Below are 15,268 nucleotides of genomic sequence, written 5' to 3' on the forward strand. Positions count from 1 at the left end.
AGACTGGCCTGAAATAAATAATGAATATAAGATTATTAAAGAACCTAATAGAATCGTAGAATTAGGAGAGTAAAGGCCATCAAATGTGATCTGTCTCCCAACATATGAACACCTCTTATGAAGGCACTGACAGGTACTTTCTCAGTTTCCAGCAGGACACTATCATTAACAGCAGTTCACTTCTAGTTAAAGAGCTCCTTTGCATTTATTACCTCTGGTGAGTAGAGAGCCCTAACTATATGCAGCTGAAACACCTGTCTTCCAACCACTAATCCTATTCTGTCTGTTGGTGCCACATTGAGTAAGTCTACTCTCCCATTAATAAGATATAGATACAGATGTAGATATAGATATAGGTGTAGGTGTAGATATTGTATAGATATATATTTGAAAAAAGTGACTATAATCTCCTACGTTTATATTTTTCTGAGTTCTATATGCCCCATTCCATCAACCATTCTTCATATAATAAGGCTTCTAAATCTCCCACCCTCTTAGTTGCTCCTCTTGTGGAAACTCAACATTTTGTCAACGTCCTTTTACTATTTCTAGAGTACAGTATTGTGAGAACATCTGGAGATGATACTTTTGTTAATGCTACGTAAGATTCATTTTTTTCAACATCTGTGTCACGCTGTTGACTCATTTTAAATTTGGGGCCAAATGAAACCCTTAGGTCAATTATTTTACCAAACCATCTGCTCTTAAGCCATATGATAATTATTTCTCCTAGTAGTAAGAAAGGAGGTTTAAGGACTGGGAAGGAATTAGCTAGTCTAGGCAAAACTTGGCAAATTTCAGAGAAATATATTTCCATTTGAAATTTCCTATTTTTAATGCAATTTACTTTTTTCCATTTGGCAACATCATAAAGTTGAGTGAGATTGTATTATGTAGAGTAGTTTGGGTTCTAAGTGACATTATAGTATGTATCATAAATCTACAACTAATAGTGCTAAAAATCTTCAATTTTTGAATAATCTTTATCAGAAATTTTAATTTAAAATGGTTACACAAATATTTACTGAATAAAACTGAAATATGTGTGAAGCACTCTGATATCTTCCATTCACCAGTATACTGTTTATTTTGCGGGATTCAACATTACTATACCAGGACCAGCACCAAGGCTGGATGAGTTGTTGAATGAATCTAAGAGAGTACTTTCCATCCACTGTGTTCTAAAAATTTCATCAGCACGCTGTAAAAAACATTCATGTCTCACCATGCTTAAAGTGTGCTTTTTAGTGTATATATGTCCATGCCTCTCTCTCGCCCTGTCATATATACACTAACAAACATAAGGTAGATAGCTAGTGCGAAGCAGCCACATGGCACAGGGATATCGGCTAGGTGCTTTGTGACTGCCTGGAGGGGTGGGATAGGGAGGGTGGGAGGGAGGGAGATGCAAGAGGGAAGAGATTTGGAAACATATGTATATGTATAGCTGATTCGCTTTGTTATAAAGCAGAAACTAACACACCATTGTAAAGCAATTATACCCCAATAAAGATGTTAAAAAATAGTAATAATATTTTCAACTATAAAAAAAAAAGTGTGCTTTTTGTTGGACAGATACACATTTTACTTTAGGCATGCTCCTTAAATGAAAACACTTTGATAATATGCATGGGTAAAGAAACTCTTTTCTGCATTTGGGCCAAAAAAAAAAATAGTTTCTGCTTTCCACAATCAAGAGATTGCATATTACAATTTTAAACCTAAAAGTAATAGTTCTAAAAGACAGTGCCGCAGTAATGGAAAATGTCGGTTTCCCAATTTCATTTCCTAAAATTGTACTGAGCCATTATGCATGAAAGAATGTAGCTACTGAGTTCTGTGATTTCCATCACAGTAAAGTGTCCCATGGCAAAAGACAGACAGAGCCTTCACAGATTCAATTCCCTAACATGTGCTTTTAAAAGACCTATTAGTTTTAAGTGTTGATAAAATACTAAGATTTACTATTTGCTTCCATGATCTTAAGCATTTTGTTAAAACATTTGACTCATTTTTGAAACAGAATTTCTTTGAAAAATCTACTTACATTCTCCAGGAAAATTTTTAAAAAAATGCCCCTCCCAATATTACTTTCTTTTTTTTTTTTTTAAATGATTTCCTTTGAGAACATGGAATCTCTGATGCTCTCATGCCCCTGGTAAGTTCCCTGTCCAATTACCTATCATCACCCAGCTGTGATTCACACCCTGAACTTAGATTTAGTGACTAAAACAATTCACATGAGAACAGATCAAATGAAACAGGTCAAAGGAACAGAGCACGGATAATTCTGAGCACACAGATGTTCAACAGAATTCAGAAACCAACATGGAAATATCCCTGCATTTGTAATCCCACCATATTATGGCTATTAACAACAGAGAAGCCGTTAAACAGTATATGTTCACCTGGCCTGCAACATTTATATTCACTGTGTGGTTGTTTTTCTAATTACACCACACTTTTACCAAGTTATGACTGCTACAGACTGCTTTATAGACTCTGAAGAATCAGTCTGGAAAAGAATTAGCTGAAGGTTTAATAGTGAAGAGAATGTAATGGGGTTTCCTTTAGTGGATCCTAGTGGTCACTACCAGTTTACTGTAACACTCTGTAGAAATATAAATTTGAAGACAACTGCCCTCTCACCAAAAGTAATTTGCTTTAGAAGCCAAGGGCTTATCACATTGCTGTGAGTTTTAGAGAAAAAAACGGCAAAAGGGGGAAATAGAACAAAGCAGAGGAAATACTCAAACTGGATACAGAGGACAGCCGTGTCAAATGAGTGTGAGGTCAGAGCTCACAGAGCCACTTGTGAACAGAAATCAAAGGTAACCTTTCCAGACTGAGGCCATGTACCTCATCCAAGCTCTGAACACACATTGGAGACTCTTAGAGACCTCCAACTGATGGTCACCATCAGGTTGTTGCCTCCACAGGAATACAGAGATTGCATACATGTAGCCATTGAGCAATATAGATTGTAGAAGTTACTATGCTAGGTGCTCTGAGACATGAGATCAATCAGACTTCTGTTCTGATTCTTACCCTCAAAGTGTCAAGAAGAGGAGATAAAGCAGGTACATAAATAGCAACAATACAGGGTAGACTCTGATAAGAACTATGAAAGAGGCATAAATTTCTGTGTGAACTGAGAAGAGGGAAGGGACCACTGAATATAGCCAAAGGAGAAAAATATGAGAAAGGTTAGAGATGGCTTCATGGAGGAAATGACATTTTCTAAATATGCTAATTCACTGCTTGACTTATAAATCTTTTTTTTTTTTTTTTTTTTTTTTTGCGGTACGCCGGCCTCTCACTGTTGTGGCCTCTCCCATTGTGGAGCACAGGCTCCTGACGCGCAGGCTCAGCGGCCATGGCTCACGGGCCCAGCCGCTCCTCGGCATGTGGGATCTTCCCGGACCGGGGCACGAACCCATGTCCCCTGCATCGGCAGGCGGACTCTCAACCACTGCGCCACCACGGAAGCCCATTCATAAATCTTTTAACATTCTTTTCCAGATTGTTCTGGAGGTCTCCTCATGTAAAGATGGATAAAGGCAGACTATGGGTTTCATCAATATAGTGTAGTATTAGATAACAGGTCAACACTTCTTGATAGAGGTGTAATTAAACTAAGCTAAAAACACATAAGTCCTTGCTAATCATCTAACTGCTCTGTCCAATATGGTAGCCACCAGCCACATGTGGCTATTCATATTCAAATTACTTAAAATTAAATTAAGCTTAAAATTCAGTTCTTCAGTTGCACTACATAAATTTCAAGTGGTCAATAGCTGTATGTGGCCATTGGCTACCATATTGGACAGAAGAGTTATACAGCATTTCCATCATGGCTGAAAGTTCTGTTGGACAGCACTAAAGGAATGAGTATTGAAATTATGAAAACTGTAGTTTGCCATAGTGATGTTCAGGTAGCTCCACCTGAACAATTATGAAATGCCATAAATTGTATTCAAATTGGATATAAATACCATTAAAAAGATGATGGAGACCTAAAAAAATAAATTGGATATAAATACCATTAAGAAGATGATGGAGGCCTAAATAAAGAGACACAGGATTCATTATATAATTTTAAATGATGAAGAATTCAATTCTTTGAATTTTCAAAAACTGCCTTAGGATATCTACCTTTCACAACATTTTGAGGGAGGAAAATAAAAACATCAGTAACCAAGAAGTAGGGAAGGCAGGATAAGAGATGAGGAGTAGAGGGAAAGGCAACTAAAGGAGAAGTAAAATCAGTAAGCTAGATAATGTGAATTAGCAAATAAAAGAAAAGTGGCAATAAGAAATATACTCCAGTTTAGTGCCAGAAGTAACTTATTAAATGGAAATGATAGAACAGAGAAATACTCTGGGGTAGAGGAGAAATATTTTCTGAGTCCATTATCTACATTATCTAATTCTCTGGATATATCTAAATCATCTACAGGAAAGCCACATCCCCTACATAATTTCTCTTGTATACACAAAGTGCTTGGTATAAATTTGTCTGCTTATTTTTTTTTAATTAACAGAATACCTATATGTAATTTTAATGCTCTATTGAACTTAGTCTTTTAACCTCAACATTATAAATTGTAGTTGTAAAGCTCCATGTGATTAAAATATTATGTCACAGATCAGTGGAAATTTTCAATGATCATAGCAAAATATAACCACCTGAAACCAAGCAAAAGTTTCCTGTTGGGAATTCAAAGAAGACGTAATAGTTTCCCTTATTTGTATCTCTGTCCTAACTAAAACAAACTTTGAAGGAACAGTTTAAGGTTAAAATATATTTTAGGTAAGCAATACTTTTATTCTATACTTCTGACATTTGTATAGCTAAGGAATGTGCACTTGAGTTTCTTTAGGAAACCAGTCAATAATCTTTCTAAAAGAGTGAACTAACTTTCCCTCTTATTGAGGAAGTGGGGTTGAAGAATTGGGTGTGTTTAGAAGAGGAATGCAGGGCACATTTGCTCTGATGACATATTTCACACTTTGTAATTAATGGACAAATAGTGTAATTCGATTTTAGCCTATATAATTAAAAGGTGAGTATAACTATAGTCTAGCTTAATCAAGTTAGATTACAGTGGATTGCATGCAGTTACACTCCACTGTAACTGAATATCTACTCTTATTTGAAGGTACGTATATACCTATAGGTCCACAATTGCTAAAATTACTTTTAAACGAAAAATTAACAGTAAGATCTGGAAACTGAAATCTCAGCTTTGCATGAAGATTAAATGAAATAAAGCAGTTTGGGATCTGAGACAAATATAATACGGATGGCACCTGCAGTTCAGGTCTCCTATGGAGGCCTCAGTCTCACCTCTCCTACCAAACACCCATTCCTGTCTCGCATTTCAACTACCTCTAGATTTCATAAGGTTGAAAAGAACCTCTTATTTCACACTGAGAACCCCTTCTTCCAGGAAGCTCTTCTATTCATATATGAATGAAAACTGTATAGAAAATTCTCTTGTCCCACTCTTATACAAAAATAATGTTTATAAACATTGCCATTGAAATAATTTATTAGAAATAAAATATGTGTAAGAACACAGGAGCTTCTTTGGTATATTCTTTATGTTATGAATTAGTTCCTAGAAATGTGAAAGTTCTGGGGTAAGCTTCTCTGGGGTACCGGGGAAGCTTTCATTTGGTGGGAGGAGTTTCATAAAGCTAATTTCTACACCTTTTTAAACCCTAACTTATTTTCTGTGTAGCACCATTTTAAGATATTATGCCTACCTATACATCAAAAGGTACCTATATACTTAAAGGTAGGATGACCATAGCATTTATTGTCTAAACTTGCACACTTTTGAGACTCAAAGGGGGCACTATTAATAACTATGCCAGGACAGCAGAGCAAACTGAAACAGCCCTGCCCAAACCAAGTCTTAAAATCACCTTACCTAAAAATAACAATTGATCAGTTTGGCTTTCCATTATGCTCCATTTTCTACTGATACTATAAAAGAAAAAAAAAAAAATGTCCCTTGCCTTATTTTTTTGCAAAATGGGGAATGCTACAATTGACTTATTTTCCATAAAACAGTCACATATAACTGACAAATTTTTAAGGAAAGTCTGATTATTTATACAGTTTTAACTCATAGAGATACCATTTAGAACTCATACTTAGTTTCTTAGCCTAACAAACTGTTAACATTTGTATTTGGCCAAAAGCAGACCAGGTCTTGGAACTCCCCAAGCATGGCGGGCCACAACCCCTCCCCTCTCCCACAGCTCTGGAGATTTCCAATGGTCTGAGGCCTCTGTCCAACAGCAAAGACGAAGTCATAAATCAAACTTTCCTTGGAATCATAGTGAGAAGACTGGGACAGTAACCGGTCTACTTTTATTCTTAACAAAGAACTTTTCAATCCTTAGTTCTTGAGAGATAATATTTTCAGATTAAAACAGAAAGGAACACATCAGCTGAGTGCTGTGTGCACTCATGGTGAAAAAAGAAAAGCAAAAATCATTTTGAAGTTATCATGTTTGCCAGAATTACTTATGTTTTGAACCTCCATTTCAACTTCCTTTCAGTTTCTAGCACTATGCTAACATTCCCCAGTTCTGATATAAAACAATGTAGATAGCTATACAAGGTATTAATGGCAACACTGATTCTGTGCTCCTGCCCATTAATCCTAGCATTTCCTTTGCTCTCCAAAAAATGTGAAGATCAAATATCTCTTAGTATTGATCATTATTTAAATCCTGTATAGTTGTTAGAAGAACTCTCCTCTTTATAAGAACCCTTTTCCCCTTTGATCTGCTAGGAAGTTTTTCCCGCTATCTATTCATATAGATACAGATTTCATGACAACTATGCAGCAAATTTTTTTATGTCCTCTGTGGCCTACAGCCCATAATTCTGAAGCATTCAAATAGAGATGTCAGATTTTAGGTACATTTCATTCTCTTCCTGAATTGAAGGTAAGGAGAAACAGATAACATTTTAGAATTATGTTTGCAAAAAATCTCTGGCTGGTAACTGAGTGTTGAAATATTAAGGCCAGTGGTGCACTTACACACCATTAAAACTCTATGAGTAGGGATTAATCCCTTTTTCTACAGGGTTTCCACGGTGCTGGATGAAGCCACTTAAAAGTGAATTCTATCACCTTGTGAAGAACAATTCTCCAGTATCCTAAGTGTCTTTCAAGGATGACTTATTACCTATACTTAAATATAAGATGAAATTCAATCATTTTTCAAATAAATTTGTCAGGAAGGTATGTCATAATTCAGGGAGGGAGAGGAAAGACCATAATATCCTGCTCTGTATCCATTTAGGGTATGAATCAATTGATCATGCTCAGAATGAAGTGAACAGCTTACATGCCTCCCACTATTAAAAACAAGTTTAGTAAATGAATCATGTAATTTTCTCATTGATACACAATAGTCTTTTGTAAGTTTGTGAAATATTTTAAATGTTAAGGAGTGATGTGAACATCCTCCCATATGTGTGTATATATGTATATGTGTTTATGTATACCCATGTGTGTGTTTACATAAATAGAATGAAGTGATACAGATATATAGAATCAATAGATATAGATATATAGGGAGAGGATGAATACATAGAGATGTATGAAGAAATTAATCACAGACAACAACAAAAAAAGGTGTTAGGGCCAAAACAATTATTTACCAATGAACTAATGATGCAGTGTTTGGTACTGAATGTAGGAAACTGTCTCCCATTTGTGCGAGACTTTCCAGCGCTGAGCTTATGGGTTCAGTTTTCCACAGTTGTCAAGGCTAAGTGGGATGTGCCCAGCTAGTCACCATGAGCCTTAACTTTAGAAAACATGAAGGGCACCTAAGTATCCGCCATATGTACCCTAAGTCATATCCTCAATAATGAGTCACTCAGTCTTAATTTAATCTTAAGCCTTTAGGATTTTTATGTGTTTAGAAAACTATTCAGATGATAATAAAACTGAGAGTAGAGCTGCTTTTAACAGTTTGTGTTTCCTCTAAGCATCACGACTAACTGCCACTAATCCCCCCAAATTAGTTTAAATTCATGGAATGAAGCAGCTCAAAATACAGAACAGAATAATTCTCTTGAAGATGAGCCAGATTCATAAATTCACTGTTCCTGAATGCTGTGAATTCATCTGAGGACATTTAACATTCCATAGTTCAACAACCCTGGAAAATATTTATTTCTAGGGAGTAGTAAATTTTCACTTTCTTTCTTAGAATATGTTATATCTGAACACAGTTTATGCCTCATTTTTTACTTTCTTGTCTTACTAATAACTCACTTTTAAATAGAAATAGAGAAAGGGACTTAAGTTGGCCATAACAAAAAGGGACAACAGAGAAGCAGATACCAAAAATCCTCTTTTCTTAGTTTTCCATTTTAAGTATTATGGTTTTTTTTCATTTTAATAATACCTTTATAAAATTTGGTTTGTTGTCTATATATTCAAAAACGTATGAGAATTAATATTTGCAAGCATTATATACCCACATAACAATGAAATTGGAAAATACTTTCTTACTGCTCTCTGGCTCTCAACATTCCACCTTAAGCTACAAAAGCTGGTAAAATAAATTATGAGTAGCAAAGAAGAAGGTAATAACTTTTCCATAATGTAATTATTATAGTTGGGTTACCTACCTACAGAAAAATGCAAGTTCAAATGAACAATGTTCCCCAGATACTGGATTGATAAAAGTCTGAAAATTAGTTTTTAAAAAAACTGGTAGTAATTTAGCCCAAGGTATGCCAGTGAACTGAATGCACATTGTTGAAACTTAGGAGAAAATGTTCTCTTGGAAAAAGCACCTCAATTTTTCTAAAAAGTATTTTGCAAACATTTCTCTAAAAGTTTTATATTTTGACCCATTATAGAAGCCCTTTGATGCCCCTCAAATTACAGCTGAAACTCAGTAACAAAACATAACTTTTTGGTTGCCAATGAACTTAACGTTTCCTGTTCCAACCCCTTTGCTATCTAAATGGCTCCCTGAGGCAAACATCTGAATGCATACAGGGAGATGTGATGTGAGATTGTATTTGCTCAAATAATTTCTCCTCAGATCCTTTCTTTGGAATCATATTGTTTCTTCTCATAACAGGGGCAAGCTCACCTATCTCAAGGTACTTTTCATTAACTGATTTGATGGTGTCTGTTTCCCCAATCATATTACAGTATCCTAACCCCTTACCTGCCTGAGACCTACAATTTACCCCCAGCAATTTGAGAGCAGTGTCTCTGACCTGCTCTGTATAACAAGCAACCCCTGCAGAACCACCAGGCTCAACAACAAAATGTGTGCATTGCCAGCTTGCACCATCCTGCCTCAGGAGCAGCACTTCTTTTTTTCAGTTTACCACACTAAAGAAAACCAAAAAAGGAATATTTCTACTTTTTCCTAAGCCAGAAAGTGTTTCTAGATCTCCTGGATGTGAAGTGGAGATTTGGCTCCACTATCCACTATATTATTATGGCAATCATGACATACTTAAGACTTTTTTTTATTACTCAAATTATTTTGTTTCTTGGCAGAAAATAGAGTCAAAAAATTACCAGAGGATAACATCACCGCAATTATAGGCATTAAAGAATATGAACAAACAACTATTTTCAACTATTTTCTGATTTTTCTATTCCTACAAACACATCAAAAGCCCTATATGGATCACACCACATGGAAATAAACAAGTACATTTCGAGTAACATTTGAAAGAAGAATATGCTATTGGACTCTCCTCTACAACAAAGGAAAAGATTGTGACTCTTTTTGTGTGTGTTTATCAAGAAGTCTGGGGAGAATATGTTTGGTCAGTTTTAGGACTCCCAGATATGCAAGAGCATAAGAGTCAAGACACGTCCAGGGCTACCACAGAGGGGTTTAGCACACCTGCAGTCATGCCTCAGGTTTACCACTTTACTAACTGTATGGTTGAGGCACACAAAGGACACAAAGTATAAGAACTGATAGCAGAATTCCTCTGAAAGAGAACTATCTTTTATAAGCAAGTCAACATGATTGCTGACTTTGGTTGTGAAAAGACAGTTCTCCACACATAGTCTGGATGATTGAAGACTGAGAAAAAATAATTAAATTTTAATCCATAAAAATAAATTTGGGTTTCCAACAGTAGCTCAAGATGGAGGGGCTTAGGGGCAGGAACAGAGAGGAGGCAGAGGACTGCAGAGGGAAGAGGATGGGGGAGAAGCCAGACCAATGGAGGCCAAGGGCAGGGCAGGGGTCCAAGCGGAGAGCAGTGTCCCTGGAAAAAAGGGTTGGCTGACAGAATTTTAGAGACAAGCGTGCTTAATATTTACTGTTAAGATTTTTTTAAATGTTGGGCTATGGTGTATAACTTAAACAACTGTTCTTATTATTATAGCTCCTCAACTTGTAAACGACCTACAAATCATCAGTAATATACCTCTCACCACATCATATGAAAGTGTTGGAGGAAATGAAAAGTGGCTGCACTCCAATGACATGGAGAAGAAAGGAGTCCACAGTTTGTAGTGGCAAGACCCAAGAAAAATAAAAACTTCATTGAAAAAAAATAGAGGAAAAAGTGACTAGGAAAAATTCCCATCAATTTTGTGGTGGACGCATTGGGAGTTCAAGTCATTTTTATTTCAATATCAAGGGATCACACATCCTCCGCAGGCTGAGACTTAAGGCAGTTCAGGCAGCTGGCATTTGGTTGCACAACATAAAGTAATTAGCATTGGGATGCTGGGTCTAGTTAGTATTCAGTAAATTACAGGAGAGCCATGGAGCAGTACATGGAGCTATTTTAGTAGTGTTTATCTTAAAAGTATACAGCTACATCTTCTCTCAGCCTACATGCAAACAAAAATATAGCTTAAAATAGCAGCATAGTAATCTCTGATCCATTAGAAAATAAGTGATCATTCAGGAACCACAAGCAAAATCATCTAGAAGACAACATCTCTAAAACCCTTCAGGATACTAGGCTGATAATAACCTAGATCCATAATTTAATTAATAGGGAAGCAGCTTTATCAACTTATCTTTTTAAAAAATGTATACAGTGGAAAATATTGGTTTCTTGCAGCTGCATACCCTCTGCCTACAAAAACTTGAAAATGAAGGAAATAATATTGTCCAAAGGAATATAAATGTTAACATATATTCAATCCATAATGATTCAAAGCAGAAATAGTGCAAAGTCATTTAAGGGGATGCATAACACATCTAAAGAAAGAAAATATTAGCTATGCAGCAAAGAAAAAAAGAAGTTTTCAAAGACAAAAGTTGTACTTACTGTTGCATATGCAGGTGAAACGGTCCATTATCCTTAAGGTCTTAACCTGCTGAGTCAGTGGGTATCAAGTGATTAAGCTCCCTTTGTTGGCATCTCGAAACATTCAAATCATGAACCTGACTCCACAATTACTCAGTAAGTACAATTGGATGTTTGTATTCACAATTACAAATCCCTGTGTAGACTTGTGCTCTCCATGTAGCTTGCCTACAGGAGCTAAAATATAGCTGTAAGTTAATAAATTGGCCATTCTGTTTAAACACCAGGGTTTTGAGTTCATAGTGTAAGTCTCTCCCTGAGAAGCAAAACCACTCTCAGAGAGCTGACAGCCAGGCTGCTGAGTCTGGAAAGCTAAGGTCCAAGTTCTGGGTCATCACAGATCAAATCAAGAATGACCATCCTGAGAAACAACCGGGAAAACAGCCAAAGAATCTCCTCCAGGTGCTGTCCTCAGTGTTCAAAAGTCTTGAACAGTGAAGTTCAACAAAGAATACCTCACCAATATACATTACACTTTTAATCTATAATGACTCATACAACTGCTATCAAATATCCTTAGCCTCAAAAAAAGAACAAATAATTAACTGTATTTTGTTTCATGCAGTAAGTTATCAGAAACAGCAGATATTATCGAAAACAGCTAGATTAAGTTACACTAAAAAATTCTCTAGCAAACTTAATTCACCACTTTGATTTAGTTTCAAACCAATATTTCTTCATTTGTTAATACAGCAGAATTTAGCTAATTGTAACATAATACAGTAAGTTTAGGTTCTTGTTTTTTTTTTTAATGTTATGCTCAAAGATCTGGGAGGCATCTTTGTAAAATTTTTCTATTACTTTCTAAGTAGAGAAAACTTTACCTGGGAATAACATTATTTTTGGCTTTGACCTTGTATGGACAATTGTAATGACACATGCAGCTGTTGAAATGTAAATAAGAAATAGGTTAACCATATATGGAAACTACACTTTTTATTCCAGCCCAGTGGTCCTTTTTTAAACTTATTATGCTATACTTCACCTTTGTTTAACATAGAACACTATTAGGCTAAACAGTTTAGCATAATTTCTTATATTTCATATTAATTATTCTGCTTTCATAGAAGTAGAATTGAAGAGATCAACTAATTAAACTAAAATGTGTATTCAGTGATACTTCAATGAAGGATACATAAAAAACATTTTATTTCCTTGTCTGGAGAAGGAAAAGTTTCTGTGTGTAAAATCTGTGTAAAATGATGTGAAGTGAGTTCATAAGTACAGCCCTTGTCACCCACTGACTGAAAGAGTTAAGACAGTAGTGACATGGCTTTGAGACCAAAACCCACAGAGTTTAACAGATCAAAGTGAAATACAGCATACAAAATTTCTTTAAAGTTTAAAAGCATTTATTAATTCACCTATTTAATAAAGATTTATTGGGCATCTCCAAATGTGCTAGGCCTTACTTTGGTGCTGGAGATACAAAAACTCTGTCTTCCCGGTGCTCATATTCTATTAAGAGAGCTAGATCTTTTTCTTCTTTTTTTAAATTTCTACTAGAGTATAGTTGATTTACAATGTTGTGTTAGTTTCTGATGTACAGCAAAGTGAATCAGTTATACATATATACGTATACACATATCCAGTCTATTTTTAGATTCTTTTCCCATACAGGTCATTATGGAGTATTGGGTAGAGTTCCCTGTGCTGTAAGGTAAGTCCTTATTAGTTATCTATCTTATAGAAAGAAAGTAGTGAGTATATGTCAGTCCATATCTCCCAATTTATCTCTCGCCTCGTTTCCCCCTTGGTAACCATAAGTTTGATTTCTACATCTGTGACTCTATTTCTGTTTTGTAAATAAGTTCTTTTGCACCTTTCTTTAGATTCAACATATAAGCAATACCATATGATATTTGTCTTTCTCTGTCTGACTTAAATTCACTTAGTATGATAATCTCTAGGTTCATCCATGTTGCTGTAATAACATTATTTCATTCTTTTTTATGGCTGAGAAATATTCCATAGTATATATATATATATATATCACATCATCTTTATCCATTCATGTCCATCCATAAATGTCCATTGTGTCCACTGGGTACACAAATATTTACAATTATTATATCTTCTTCTTGAATTGATCCCTTGATCATTGTGTACTGTCCTTCTTTGTCTCTTGTAATAATCTTTATTTTAAAGTCTATTATGTCTGATATGACATTTGCTACTCCAGCTTTCTTTTGATTTCCATTTACATGGAATATCTTTTTCCATCCCCTCACTTTCAGTGTGTATGTGTTCCTAGGTCTGAAGTGGGTCTCTTGTAGACAGCATATATATGGGTCTTGTTTTTGTATCCATTCAGCCAGTCTATGGCTTTTGGTTGGAGCATTTAATCCATTGACATTTAAGGTTATTATCGACATGTATGCTCCTATTCCCATTTTCTGAATTGTTTTGGGTTTGTTATTGTAGGTCTTTTCCTTCTCTTGTGTTTTCTGCCTAGAGAAGTTCCTTTAGCATTTATTTTAAAGCTGGTTTTGTGGTGCTGAGTTCTCTTAACTTTTGCTTGTCTGTAAAAGTTTTAATTTACCTGTCGAATCTGAATGAGATCCTTGCTGAGTAGAGTAATCTTGGTTGTAGGTTTTTCCTTTTCATCACTTTAAATATGTCCTGCCACTCCCTTCTGGCTTGCAGAATTTCTGCTGAAAGATCAGCTGTTAACCTCATGGGGACTCCCTTGTATGTTATTTGTTGTTTTTCCCTTGCTGCTTTTAATATATTTTCTTTATATTTAATTTTTGATAGTTTGATTAATATGTGTCTTGACGTGTATCTCCTTGGATTTATCCTGTATGGGACTCTCTGTGCTTCCCAGACTTGATTGACTATTTCCTTTCCAATATTAGGGAAGTTTTCAACTATAATCTCTTCACATATTTTCTCAGTTCCTTTTTTTTTCTCTTCTTCTGAGACCCGTATAATTCAAATGTTGGTGTGTTTAATGTTGTCCCAGAGGTCTCTGAGATTGTCCTCAATTCTTTTCATTCTTTTTTCTTTATTCTGCTCTGTGGTAGTTATTTCCAATATTTTATCTTCCAGGTCACTTATCTGTTCTTCTGCCTCTGTTATTCTGCTCTTGATTCCTTCTAGAGAATTTTTAATTTCACTTATTGTGTTGTTCATCCTTCTTTGTTTGCTCTTTAATTCTTCTATGTCCTTCTTAAATGTGTTTTGTATTTTTCCATTCTATTTCCAAGATTTTGGATCATCTTTACTATCATTACTCTGAATTCTTTTTCACATAGACTGTGTATTTCTTCTTCATTTGTTTGGTTTGGTGACCTTTTACCTTGCTCCTTCATCTGCTGCCTATTTCTCTGTCTTCTCATTTTGCTTAACTTACTGTGTTTGGGGTCTCCTTTTTGCAGGCTGTAGGTTCCATATTTCCTGTCGTTTTTGGTGTCTGCCTGCAGTGGGTAAGTTTGGTTCAATGAGTTATGTAGGCTTCCTGGTGGAGGCGACTGGTGCCTGTGTTCTGGTGGATGAGGCTGGATTTTGTCTTTTTGGTGGGCCAGACCACATCTGATGGTGTGTTTTGGGATGCCTGTGACCTTATTATGATTTTTGACATCCTCTCTGCTACTGGGTGGGGTTGTGCTCCTGTCTTGCTAGTTGTTTGGCATAGGGTCTCCAGTATTGTATCTTGCTTGTCATTGAGTGGAGCTGGGTCATAGCGTTGAGATGGAGATCTCTGGGATAGCTTTCGCCTTCTGATATTAGGTGGAGCTGAGAGGTCTCTGGTGGATCAATGTCCTGAACCTGGCTCTCCCACCACACAGGCACAGGCCTGACACCTGGCCTGAGTACCAAGACCCTGTCAGCCACATGCCTCGTAAGAAAAGGGAGAAAAAAAGAAAGAAAAGAAAGAAAGAAAGAAAGAAAGAAAGAAAGAAAGAAAGAAAGAAA

This window comes from Monodon monoceros, unplaced genomic scaffold (genome assembly GCF_005190385.1).
Source record: "Monodon monoceros isolate NGI ecotype Baffin Bay Population unplaced genomic scaffold, NGI_Narwhal_1 Super_Scaffold_20, whole genome shotgun sequence".
Lineage (NCBI taxonomy): Eukaryota > Metazoa > Chordata > Mammalia > Artiodactyla > Monodontidae > Monodon > Monodon monoceros.